Source organism: Podarcis filfolensis (genome assembly GCF_964270895.1).
Source record: "Podarcis filfolensis genome assembly, chromosome: 3".
NCBI classification, from domain to species: Eukaryota; Metazoa; Chordata; class Lepidosauria; order Squamata; family Lacertidae; genus Podarcis; species Podarcis filfolensis.
In genome coordinates this window covers 55,631,016-55,645,183 of record NC_139606.1, presented here as the reverse complement: position 1 = coordinate 55,645,183, position 14,168 = coordinate 55,631,016, and positions in this window count along the sequence as shown.

Sequence of the window (14,168 nt, the reverse complement as noted above, 5' to 3'; positions counted from 1 at the left end):
TAATGGCCATCTTTTTATCAGAGGTCAGGCAAGTGACCTACAAGCTTGCAGCCTGAGATTATGATCTCCTATTTGATCATGCAGCAGAACCTTTTCCAAGCTCACAAGCAACCAATACAGCAGCTGACATCACAGAGGCTTACTTTTGGATTTGTTGCTACAGGCAACAGGTCAAAAATCATCAAATCCCATGTTGCTTGGGAGAGAGCGAGAGAGCGACAGTTGTGTGGGTGTTTTCTTTTAAAATGATCTACCTACCTTCTTTAAGAGCTGTTTGAATCCTTAAACCTCTTCATGCTGCATTACTGTGGAAACCACAGAATCCAAATAGAGCTGTATTTGTTTTGTGCAAGTAAAACATAGGGCTAGAACTTGCAAACCTATACTAAAAAGCTTCCATAGCCCACACATTTTTCTCACTGAAAACATAGGCATTTGAGGGGAAGGTTTGGTACACTGTAATTGTCGAAGGGTTGGCTGGAAACCAGAGGACCCTTTGAATTTTGTAGGCCATTATACTGACTTCAATATGATTGAAAACAATTGCATTGTTCTTATTTCCAGGTTAGATAAGTAGGGAGCAGCATGTGTGTGCTATTTTCCTCCTGGAAAGTCAAATTTCCCAGAACAATAATGCTTAGATGTAATGGAATACATTCACATTAAATGATCACTTTGGTAAGACAAGAAGTCTTTCAAAACCCCTTTGTTAGTTTGTCACTTTATCCTATTCTAAGCATCCCTGTGTGTAACAACACTTGTGGAATTTCCTGTTCCTTTTCATCAAATAGAAGACCAGTAGGAGAGAAAAAAAGGTGACTCATTTATTCCTCCTGAACAACAATGTAGGCAGTGCTATTTTTCTAGAAAAAGAGGTGCCAGAACTAGCCATGAACACCTTCCTTATTCTCTTACAACGGCAATGGTGCCCACCTGAGAGGTGTCAGAACTGACTTCTGGTGAGTTCCGGCTGGGGGTGGGGAGCCCTGAATGTGGGGAAAATGCAGCAGAAGGCATGCAGGTTGTTGTTGTGCTCCCAGAATAGGCCATTGTAGGGGATTAATACCCTTTGTGAAATCACCTGAGCATATAGTCAGATTCTCATTCCATCTACTGAAACCTTTTGACCCGATGAAGGAATCCAGTTTGCAAAAGGAGGCAATTCTCTCTTTCCTCCCAGAACCCTTTTACAGAGCCACCCACTGTAACCGAAAAACATGGATTTTTAGAGGGTGCAAGAAAGATGCAGGAGAAGGGGAAATTCACCAATGGAGGGGTGGAGCCTGGATCCAAGAAACAGAATATGAAAGTTCAGGCAAGATAACAAAAGAACCAGTTATAAGGACCTATTGCAAGTGCCTTTATTGGGCTATCCTGAGACAGATTTTGACTGTGAGGTAGTGGGTTGTACACCTCCAAGAGGTTCCGGAATGTTCTAGCAATTTCATATGCTGCAATGAAGACTTTTGCTTTTAGAACAGGAGTGGTGAATTTTCTCCAGACCAAGGGCCACATTATTTCATAGGCCACTTTCTGGAAGCCTCACAATAGTGGCTAGCAGGACTAAAGGCAGATGTGGACAGACCACGTGATGTGACTTTTAGCTTTATACACCCTTCCTCATACAGCTCTCCTTCCAGGCAAAGAAGGGGCATTACCGCATTACATTCAGGCAAAAGCAATCCTAAAAGTGAATTTAGCTGAGATACCACTATAACCACTGGCCTGCACAGACCTTTTCCTGGGTTTGGTTCAGCCCTGGGCTCCTGCTGTATGTCAGCATCCTTGATGGAGGGCTGCAGAGGTTTCCCAAGTCCTTCCTAGAGCTTTTAAAGTAACCATCACATTTACAAAGGCATGAAAAGACTATTTCCCTACACATATATAGCACAGGATCCATTGTGAGAAATAGTGTCTCTCACCTGCAGTCCAAATTGCTTCATTTTTTCTTCCCCAGAAGATGAAGTTTCCTTTTGCAGCTAGAAAAAAATATATATGAATAAGGTGGCCATAGCAGATTTATCTGTGGATCCAGGTGAATGCTCACAAAAATAATATGTTCAGCATGCAAAAGATTGCTTTCTTTAAATTCCACATAAATGCTAGCATACAACAATTAATCTCATTTCCTCTTTAATTATCCATTATTCCTATTGCAAAGGTGATATTTACTAGAACTGGTTTGAATAACAGATAGGCGCAGCATTTAAATGTTGCAACTTATTGCCAGATATTACGGGAAATCATGCCAGACACCCTCCAGCGAACTGGCCAAATTACTCAATACTGCAAAGTCTTCCAACACAAATATTTCGATTCATTCTAGGTGAGATGACTTGCAATTAAATCCCAATGACTGCAGTTTAAAATGCAAAGGGTCCCCTAATTTCTGCTCAGAAAAGATTGACATATGCATTTAATTGTTTCCAAAGCCTTAGTAATTGGATCCCCACCTCTTCATTTTTCAAAAAGCAATCCATTTATAGGTTAACACTTTAATTTGTGTATTTCATTCACACCTCCTTGGTTTTTTTTTTAAAAAAATGGCAAGTTAGTAGGAAGGTGAGGTCTATGCAGCAGAAGAACAAATTTGCACAGCTTCAAAAGGGGAGGAGATGAATTCATGGAGGACAAGATCATCAATGAATATTAGCATGGCATCATTTTTCATTAAACCCTGTGGTCACTGCATGCAGCACTGTGTCTGTTCCACTGCACCTTGGGTTACAGTTACAATGGTTAAATTAACACTGAATCATGCTAAAGCTGTCTAGACACCTGATTAATGCAGACAACCATGTAACAAAGCAGTAAAATGCACATTACGGTAAATTTCTCCAGCATTGGCAATCCATGGTTGTTGATAATGTTGATTTATTTGCTAACTTCAATTAACAACCCTTTACAATGAACAGTACTGAATCCACAAATCGTAAGATACGAACAGAGAAACTTGGAAACCTTTTGAGCTTTTTTGGAGTGGTATGCATCAAAATGTCTCTGTAACCAGAAAAAGAACTTATAGTACTTGGTTCTGCATTTGCTACTTTGTAGCCCTCCAGACTGGTGTTTTGTTGCAGTTGTATTCTGCAACATGATTTTTTCACATTAATAGTGGCATAGTTGTGGGTGTATTCTGATTAGGTTTCTCCTGCAATGCTGCCAATTTTTGTGGTCATGTGGGGGGCATAGCACAACAAAAGTGGTCCAAAAAATATAGATGTCCATACCGTCTACATGCATGGATACCATACTGTTGGTTTCTATTTCCCTCACTGAGCAGCAACTGCAGTCACAAGACATTGTTTTGCATTCCACAGTCAGAGTTACTATTGGGTTCCCACGGGAATGGGAGACTGGATGTGATGTACACTCGTTTCCTGTTTTTCAGTGTTCTCTCGGTTCTCTTTGTGTCGAGATGAGTTGCTTCTTTGCTCTCACAGAGGCAAGATGTATGTCTGTATGCTCTCAGCATAGCTTTTAAATAAACTCCAGCATGTAGCACATACTGCCTTATCCTTTTGTCTGCGTGGACTACGCTCTGCTTGGGCTCAAGATAAGACGAGCCTGTACCAGTTCCAGATGGGCCGGAGCTGGTAAGATCTCACACATACATGGTGATGCTCAGTACATAATATCAGAATGATATACAACAGCAGGCCTGCACAACTCAAATAGCTGAATCCAGCCCACCACACCTACCAAATGAAGCAACAATTGCTGTATTGGGGAGATGTTGCTACCTGGGCCTGAAGAATCAGTAGACTGTGGACACGCCCCCTCAGGGGAAATATTATTCCACCTCTCCAACATTCACCATGCTTCTAGTCATGGTGCTAATCTTGGATTATGGTCTCAAGCTTTTGTTCAGATGTGCTCCAATCCTGCACCCCCACCCGAAAACCCTGATGTGGATTGTTTCTCCTTGTAGTAATAATTGCATGCCGACAGGTTAAAGGAAGAAAGTTAATCAAATATGGCTTTCCTGGCATTAATCTGAAAGGAACAAATAATAATTACAGATGAAATTATTACACAGAGAACTCCGCTTAAACAGTACATCCTCACAATAGAGAATAATTATTTTGAATAATAGCTGAACATCACAAGTCATACATGATAATGGGCTATTTATTGTGCCTTCTGTTTCTTATTGCCAGAAAGGTGTATTCTTACTGGCATGACCTGCATAGGATAATTGCACTTGTTAATTAACTGTACAATTCTAACAGAGCATGTTGTCTCTATGAGTCCCTGAGTTGATTTCTAGAATCCCTGTTTAAGGTAGAGGTGGCTAACCTGTGGCCCTGCACATGTTATTGGAATTGACTTCCATCATCTGTGGCCGCTGGTCATGCTGGCTGGGGCTGATGGGAGTTGGAGTTGGACAGCATCAAGGTGGGTGGCAAAGGTTAACCATCCCTGCTTCAATGGATGGAGCAGATTTCTGCCAAGCTCCAGGAAGTACTAGATTTGATTACCTATTGTTTGCTACCAGCATTAAATATCCCTTATGTCACCGATAAGTACTTTTGTTTGTTCGATTTAAATTAATGATGCAAAATCCAACATGGCTATCTTTGCAAAAGAATTTGCCTTTTGGTCTGTGGTAATCCATAGAGAAAGATAGAAATGCAGAAAGCGAGAGAATGAGAGAATATCTATCATTTTCATGAATGCCCACGCTACTTGTTTTTGTTTTCAAAATTAAGCCATCCATTTCAAGAAACAGTTCGGTTATGACGGAGAGTAACATTAGGAGTGAAAATGGAACTGAACAAAAGAGTCATCCTTTACCTGTGTGTCAGCCAATAAAATATGGCAGCCCAATCTGCTCTGTCTCTGATGGCTGTGTATGAAGTTCTACAATTAGAGAAGTAGGCAGCAGGGTTGCTTGTAGACAGAGATGCTGTTTATTAAACGGAAACATTATCACTTTGTTATTGCTTCCAGAATGAATAGAAGTGATCCATCTTTCCAGGCACAATCTCTATAAAAAATGAAAGATGTTCTGTAACAGATATAATAAACAGCTAGTTGTGTTTTACAGCAGGAGGGTACATATCAGGATAGGGCTCATGGAAATATAACCACATAAAGGAACAGGAAATACCTTTCCAATTCATTATTCATGTTCCCAAATTGCTATGTGAAAATGCAGAGCAGTTTTGTGTTTAAGACATACCATATTCTAGGCTTTTTTAAAGAGGAAAACAACCCACTGTTCCGTATATTGTATGTCCTATTGCTATGGAATTTCATATTGAGAGTATCTTGGGTGAGAAGTAAAGCTGTCTACACTTTAGAGAAGTTGGATGAAAGTTGGCTGAGTTACAGCAGTTTAAAACTGGGAGCCAGATGGGATTCAGGAGCCACCCTATGTAGCAAATCCTTGGGGTCCTCAAGTACGGCAGACTTCTCACAGTCCTCCTGCACTTCCTGATTCTATTGATATATTTATATATATCCCCAATGATGTCTCTTGCCAAAACCACCAGATTGTGCTAGCTGGATGGTTCCCCCTGGCTTTTTTCAGCATGTGCATAAATAACAGCCAGTGCTCAGGGACTTCTGTCTCACGGCTTTAAAGTTTGAACACACTTGGTACAGTGGAATGAAGCCAACAGAGGCTCCAGAATGCTGCCGGTAGTGGACTCCTCCCCAGGCATATGCCTGGCTGGCAGTAGATGGAGACATGGCTAAGGGCTAGATGGGCTGAATGATTTTGGGCTGAAAGCAATGGAAAAGAAAAGCTTACTGAGAACAGGAGCAACATGGACTCTTTTAGAAAGAGAGATGGGAGTGGCAGAAAAATGTATCTGCTATTGACTTCCAAGGCAACCCCTCTTATTGACTTTCAGCATTAATCAGAATAAAATGTAAGGATAATGTGTGAGTAAAAGGATTTATGTCCTCTGACTTTATCCTAGCAAGATTCCTACTTCTGGCTCAAGCAATGCCCCTTACAGCGGTTCAATATAGTTCTGGTTATGTTTTTTTCAATAGTTATCTATTGATCCCCAAGGCACAGTTAGGCCATGCCTAGACATGACACAGATCTTGAGGATAGGGAGACAGCCTGAAAGTATTTACAAAATTGATCCATGACACATTCACAAGAAAGCCTTGACTTCTCAGAAAGTCAGGAAAATGTCACCATATGGTGATTTTCTCCTTATAACTGATCAGATAAGCTCACCTTCACACATTACTGATCTTTGGTGGGGCCAGAATCCCATCTTGGTCAAAACAAGTGCTATTTTCTTTGGGGGGGGGGGCTCAAGGGTTTGCAGTACCGGCACATTTCACACACGCCCCAATGTTAAAAGTGTGGAACTTACTGTAACAACAATTTCATGGTGAGTGCCAGCAACTTTTTTTTCGAAGAAAAGAAGAAGAAGAAGAAGAAGAAGAAGAAGAAGAAGAAGAAGAAGAAGAAGAAGAAGAAGAAGAACTGCTCAAACCATACACACTGTGCAACAGGAACGTACCTTGGTTACACATGGAGATGATTGTTTGAAAGGTCTCTCTGTCAAACTGTGTGTGTGTGTGCACAAACATGTCAGAGAGAAATGAGTTGACAAGTTTTTCTCTCTCATCCCTTCTGCTTCCACACATAGGGAAGGTTTGATGTGGAGCTGCATTCAGTTTCAAAAAAGTCATTCTCCACATTCATTCTAAAATGCTCCACTCTCCTGAGGAGGCTGCGCCATGCGCCAGCCTGTAAGTATGAAACAGCACTCAGCTTGGACCTTTGAAGCCTCCCAGTCTGTTTCAGCAAAATCGTGATGATGCTTCCGCTAAAACAATCAGAAGTGCTGACCTCCAGTGCTATATCCTCATGTCCTCACAATACGCACAAAAGGTTGTTTATTTTTAAAATGAGCAACAACACTAGAATAACTAATTGGCAGAAATTGTTGTTTCCTAATGACTTTCAACTATATCCCCCACCCCCACATTCTTCTTTCTTGTAACATCTCACTCATTCAGCCAACACAGCTGACAGCAAGACCCAGCTCTGTTCTTGGAGGCTTCTCCTTCCCCGTTGCCAGGCATTTACATTTTGAGCTTAGTATTCTTAAGAATTAATTAATAGGTCCGCAGGATTGAGGCTGCGGGCCCAAGAACAGTAAAGCTGTGGATGGCAGGCCCTAAGGCTGGTAAAATTGCAATACACACTGGACAAACATTTGGGATTTAAATTGGCCACAACTTTATTGATTACAGGTGTCAATAGGCCTTGGTGAAGGCATGGGATGTGTATCCTGAATCAATCACTCCATCTCTTGGTTGATTATTTTGGCAGCATTCACTGAAGTCACAGAGCGCCCTATGACACACACCAAATCAGGGCAGCCCACCCAAAATCACCGGGGTGAAGCTATGATTCATCAGCTCCTGTCTGGGTGTCTGTTGGAGCAGCAGAACTGTAGGGGTGCTTCGGAGCCAGCCTGAATCTATCATGCTCAAAAGAAAATGAACAGGGTGTGCAATTGCATCTGTGCCAGCTCTATCCTGGCAAATGTGGCAGGAGTGAGCCAGTACCCATCCACGATGCCCGCTATCACTATCTGAGGAAGATGACTCACCTGTACTGTCCTCGCTGACTGACTTGCAGCATTTGCTGGACTCCTGATGCTGCTTCTTGTGTGGATGGGCATTTTCTGTTGCTCTTCTGAGGTGGTTCCTCACTAGTAGAGTTGGAGGAATCCAAAGGCTCCACTGGATGCTGACACTCCCATTTGCTGGCCTTATGGGGAGCAGAGGGTGGCCGCATTAAGGCAGTTTTGAGACACAATGCAGACTAGGCACAATGTTATAGCCTCCATTGCCTGTATGAAGTCCTTTGAATTGGAAGTCCTTGCCCTGGGTATGCTTGGTGCCAATGAGCCTTTTGAAGATGCACCTGTTGTCAGGGCTAAACACTTAGCCTTCTTGACGATATGTCTGGCCTCCTTAGTTCTCCTCACAGCCCTGGATGCTGCTGATGAGGTGACCAGTGCCCCTCTGGGTGACAAGGGGTACGCCTACAAGTTTGGAGGGGCCAATGCAGAGTGCACAGGCAACGGCACATTTTTAGAAGGCGTAACATGGATCAGAAAGATGCCACAGAGATAAGGTAAATCATTAATCCGAACAATACAACCCAATCAAAGGAGAGAAAGATAAATCGCTACGCCTAGCACCACACCCTATTCAATGGAGAATCAAAAGTGCTCTTGACAGTGCTCTTGACAGCACTGCCAGTCAATTTCAAGAACTATATATAAGCTTAAGGCATGTAAAACCCTGTGACTGAGTGGGTTATCTTAAATATTGTCCCCTGCCAGTTAGCGAGGCGATGGCAGGCAGTGTTACTGAGTCAGCTCTGAGTGCCACGCTGGACAGCCCAATGGGAGCAGGGGAAGGGAATTACCCCCTTTCACACACTGCCCTGTTGGTCCTGCAGCTGTCTGCCACACCCGAAGTGCAACTGGCAGCACTAGGCTCCCTAATGTGGTCGGGGAGTATCCTATTCCAAGTGCTGTCCTGTTAGCACAGCTGGGAGCTGGAGTGGTTCCCTCACACCAAGCACACTTGGTGGTGCTGGACTCCCCAGTGGGGGAGGGGGAGGGGGAGGGGAATATTTTGTCCCAGGTGCCGCCCTGGTGGTCACTTACTAAAAGCACCCCCAAGTAAGGCAGCACCACTTAAAGTGGAGGGAGTGGGGATTATCCTCTTTTAACCCTCGCAGCGCAATGCTCCTCTGAGGGGGAGTGGGTGGGGATTAACTCCCTCACCTGGCACTCCCCGTCACTGCTGCCCACTACTGCCCTGCCTCCAATTGCATCTTGGCTTGCCTTTGGTTTTTCACCGGGCCAGTGCCCAGTCCCAGCTTCCTTCTTCACTAAAAAACAACCTCTTCAGCCACTTCCAAGGCCCCAGAACTTTGCTCCTCTTCAGCTACTGTGGGAGTCTCCTGGAGATGTCCTTCTTTGTAAGAGACCAAGCTTCAGCTGAGAGTGGTGCCCAGGCATGGCTTTCTTTTATGCCCAGAGTGGACCAGAGGGAAGGCAGGCGGGTGAAATGTTCCCTCTGGTTTGCCCCCCAGGCTGCACCCACAAGCTCACCCATGATTGATTGGCATTGTGGGTGTGCCCTAGACCCCAGGGCAGCCAGGGAGGAGGAGGAATTGACGTCCTCCCCCAGCCACCCGGACCCTGGATGGGTACCTGCTGGCACCACTCAGCCTGAGCTGCAACTGCCACCTCCTCACAGACAGAGGTAAGCAGACATTATTGTAATTAGGTGCAGGGTGAGAGCATAGCGACTGGAACAGTTTCCTTCTAATTGATATTTGCCCTGTAAACAATTGAGAGCTGCTCAATTGTGCAAGGACAATTTCCTTTGAGATATGCCTTACTGTACCACCACCCCAAAGAGAAGCAGATTTTCAGCGGTGCACTATGCAGCTAAAACAAAAGGCAAGGTTTTATTGTGGGCTTTGGGGGGGGGGGAGCAGAATCATGAATGAAACTCAGCAAAAAAATTTACAAGTGTTTGTTTTTCAGATATGCCAGAACGCAACCCTCACTTGTAAACAGAACAATCATTTGGAAGTGGAGACCAGCCATCTTCTTCCCACCCAGACTTCTTTGCCAGATACCTAAATGGAATTGTGCTTCCATGCCAATGCTCAAGCCAGGTCTGCTAACATTCTCGGGAATGCCTTCTCCTCCCCACCCCCCTAGTTCCACCATGTTTCTTCACTTGCTTTGCTAAGTTATACTGCTGCCTCATTATGCAGATGAACCAGCTGACATCATGCTGCCTGCAAGGGGACCTACAGTTTAAGTGTCTTCCATAATTTGTAAAAATATGGATAGAAATCCAAATATTCCTTAGCTAAGAAGCCTTTAACAGGACTGGGGGTGGGGAATGAGCGTCCATGGGAAGGAGTTTGGTTTTGTTGCTGTTGTTGTTTTGGTAAGCATTTGCGCTGCGTTGAGTCAGAGTAAAGTACCATCTGGAATCTGGTAAGCCTGGCAGGACTCCACTGAAAGGAAAAGCCTATATTAGAGCCACATTCCATTGATAGCCATAATTAAAACATCAAATAGCATATTAGGCAGAATTTTTAAAGGACATTATTTGTACCTTGTAATTAAACACACACATTAGTTCCCCCTTAATATGCTGTATGCATCCAACCACATATTTGCCCAGGCTTATTATCTCCATCTCAGAAGTGAATTGCTTCCTTCCTTCCATCTGACTCATACAGTTAGCAATTTCTTAATAAAACCCATACATTACAATAGTGATGGGCCAAGACATCTGGTCATTTCATGTGCTCCTCCAGCCCAACGGGTCTTGGATTCTCAAACTGTGCTAATCCTGCATCTCAGTGGAGGGGTGCAACCCAACATCCTATTCACCATCAACCTCTCCCTTTCCTGTGTCTTTTGATGAACCCCAGACTCTAAAAGTTTTATACCTTAATGGATTGTGCATGGATTTGTGAATCTATTCATTTGGGTAGTGAAGAACTTCAGGGAATGTTACCCTAGTGAGCACCTTGAGTCATTTTCATGGTAAACTGGGATAGCTTTGTTGGTAGAGCACAAGAGTCTTAATCTACGTGTCATGGGTTTGAGCCCCATGTCAAGCAAAAAAATATTCCTGCATTACAGGGGGTTGAACTAGATGATAATCATGGTCCCCTGCAATTCTACACTTTTATTATTTTTATCCAAGTGACCTCTCCCAGCTGACTGCTCTGCTACCCTTGGGCTCTGGCAGTTTCATCATATCTAAGGCTCTCCAGCTATAGTAGTCCAGGGTGCTAAGGTGCCTCCTCAACACACCTTTAAGATGATCAGGCAAAGACAAGCACCAATCATTCAGAAAACTAATCTAGTTCTGGGAGCCAGGTGGAGTCACCTATATCAGGTGGAGAGCAGAAGAGGCATGTTCCCTGCTCTCACCTGAAGTTTATGGGGCCTTACTGAGGGATTATTAGCTTTCATGTTGGGGCTCCTGGGGCAGCAAGTGCTCTAGCAACTGCACACTACATACATTTGTGATCTCAAGCAATCAAGTGTTTTGCTAGCCTCCCAGGGTGGGGGAAAATGTGGCATCCAATTTGGAAATGTTCATGAAAGGATTTAATTTTATAGGGAATGGCGTCTTGAAGTAAAGGTTTTTCAGGGAAGAAACCTACTGGATCTGGTGAATCATAATTCCATAAACAACAAATAAATAGTAACAATCCATTATGTTTGGGTTAATATATGAACCTTAAGTGGTTATATAGGATTCTTGGTTTTTTTCCAAGATAGTCAGGCATTCTCAGATAAATGCAGCAAGGCTGAAAGCAAGCGACACCTTGATTGCCAGTTTTGTAACTCAAGTTAAGTATCTTCTCAGTTTTCTAAATCAAATCAGTGTTTTGGCAAATGGCTGCTACACTGACAGCAGATAACTACTTGGAGTCATTTCTCATCATGGTACATGAGCTCAACTGGAGAAAGAGAAATACATCTAAAAATTGAGTAGATTCTGTACTACTAGAGTGCTGTGGATATGGAAAACCATGACATGATTTAGACATGGGCAGCCAAAGGTGGTGATGATTTTATGATAGGAGGGACATAAGACTGGAGAAGGTGGTAATCTTTTTGAATGCTATCTTTTCATGCAACTAGGAAACTATTAGTATTAGGCCCAGCAAAAAGTTGGGGAGGGGCAAAATGAACATGCACTCTGAAGATTGTATAAATGTTCACATCTTCTGGATGCATGGTGACATCTTGAACATTGGATGCTGCAGGACTACAGTTCACATCATGCCTGTCTCTTGGCTGTGCTGGCTGGGACTGATAAGAAATTGAGTCCAACAACAACTGGAGAGCCATGGGTTTCTTACCCCTAATTAATACATATGCATGGAACAGATCATGTGCAGAAATGCATAGTCAGTTCATTTGCTCCCTCACTGAAAATAATCAGCCCTTGCACATGAGTTGCCATGTGTACCAATATAATTTTTTGGGGGTGGTGGGATTAGCTCAAAACAAACTCCCCTTCTAATCAAGTGGAACTTACTGCCGAAACAAGTCTATTCAGCTGCACTCCAACAGAGTTTCACTTGACATTGCTGCTGTCTACGGAACTGTGAAACCCCTTCTGAATCCCAGCCAATCAGGCCTAGACATTTGAAGCCTGGCTACAAATCCATTAGAGCAAATAGGTATTTCACTGACAGCGTGTGGCCTGGATCATTGTCTGAAAGAGACATGCTGTCAGTGAGTGGGTGCTTCTGGCATTCTACTGAGCAGCTTGATATTAAACAGGAAGTCGTTGTGATGGCAGCAGTGTAACAGGACATGTGGGCCGTTTTGATGGGAATATCAAATGGAAAGCTCTGGCCCAGGAACTTTTGAATATTTCAGATCTACAAATGTCACAGCGAAGAGGACACTGAGCAATTTCTAACTTGATGGGAAGTTAAAATGTTAATTGTCCTATTAAACTTGGGGCAATTCTACTCAGTTTTAAAGATGGATACAAAACTTATGTTTTAATGTACAGTAATATATATAAGGGAATTGTTGGGTGGCATGAAACAGCTCAACCAATCAAATGGATTGGAATAATACACACGCCAAGGTCATAACTTACATTTTCAGTTTCAGCTAGTTTAGGGGTGTTGTGGTTGTTGTTATAAATAACCTTTTACTATTAAATGTTCTGTCATTATAGGTTCTACCTTGGGAGCCCTAAAACGAATCAGTTAATGTGGAAAGCTTGGGAACAAACCCATTGATACCACAATCCTAACCACATACACACAGGACTAAATCCAACTGAGGAATGTATTTCCAGGTAAATGTGTTTACGATGCAGGTATTAGCATAATGAATTACATGGACTTAAACCCAAGTATTAAGAATTACATTGTATATGGAACAGGATGCTAGTCATCCATTTGCAGCAGAAGTTTCAAATAGGACACATAAAGCAGGAACTGAAATCTGAAGTCTCCAAACCATCCACTGATGTTGAAGTTAAAGGAAGGGAAAGGTTAATGGTGTTTAAAAACAAAAACAAACAAGATCTAATAATTCTGAATACACTGCACACCAGGTGACAACAGTATTCTTATATTTTATCCAAAATTTGCAGTACCAATTAAAAAATCAGACTTGATGGTATTAAATGTTGTATTTCTTTATATGCTAGTGGAAAGGTTCAGTGTCCATATTGATTCAACAATGGTATTGTTTTGATGATGTTTTATTGTATTTGTAATATTTTGTTGGAAACCACCCAGAGTTGCTGGGGAAACCCAGTCAGATGGGTGGGGTATAAATTATTATTATTATTATTATTATTATTATTATTATTATTATTAAGATAAAAACCTGTTCCTTGAACCAGCTTGAGCCATTTCAGCTCTAAGGAGGTTCCATTCTATTGTACATTTCCTTCTAGATGGGAAAAGATCAGAGACATTTGGATAAAGTGCTTTAAGTATCATGCGCAGATTGCGATCGCTAAGATCCAACAAACAGTGCTTTCATTAAAAACAGATGTTAAGACTGAGCCTGAGTTTGCACTCACCCTTTGCAAATTATCTCCAACAACCGACTTTGGTAGCCCAGAGACCGCCATCTATCCTATGCTCCTGTTATTTATTTTAGAAGCAAAAGGCTTCTAAATCTTTCCCAACCGTTATGGCTTCTCATCATTTTAGGATTATTATCATCATTGGTATGCATTTTGCTTTGACATAGAAATATTTCATAAGGACATTTTGGTAAAATGTCGAATTCTCCTTTCGCCTTCTCATCCTTGCATGCCTCCTTTTTGTAGGCTGCCTCCCTTGAATCCTTCTTTTGAATTAGGTAGCCCACTTAATCTGAAGCAGCTGTGATTACCCTCAGTAGGGTAAAGGAACTATTGCCTGGCAGCAGGATGTGTAGGCCAGTGAAAAGGTTCTTTGTGTCAAAAGCAATCACACACTAAGTTAAGTTTTCAACCCATCAAGCTCTCCCCCCTCCTCCATGCATGTTAAAATTACATTCCTGGAGTGGGGTTTTCTTGTGCTTTTATGATAGATGCCCTGCAGATCCCATTAAGAGTGTTCTATTTCAACAAAATGTGTAGGAGTCTTTCACTTC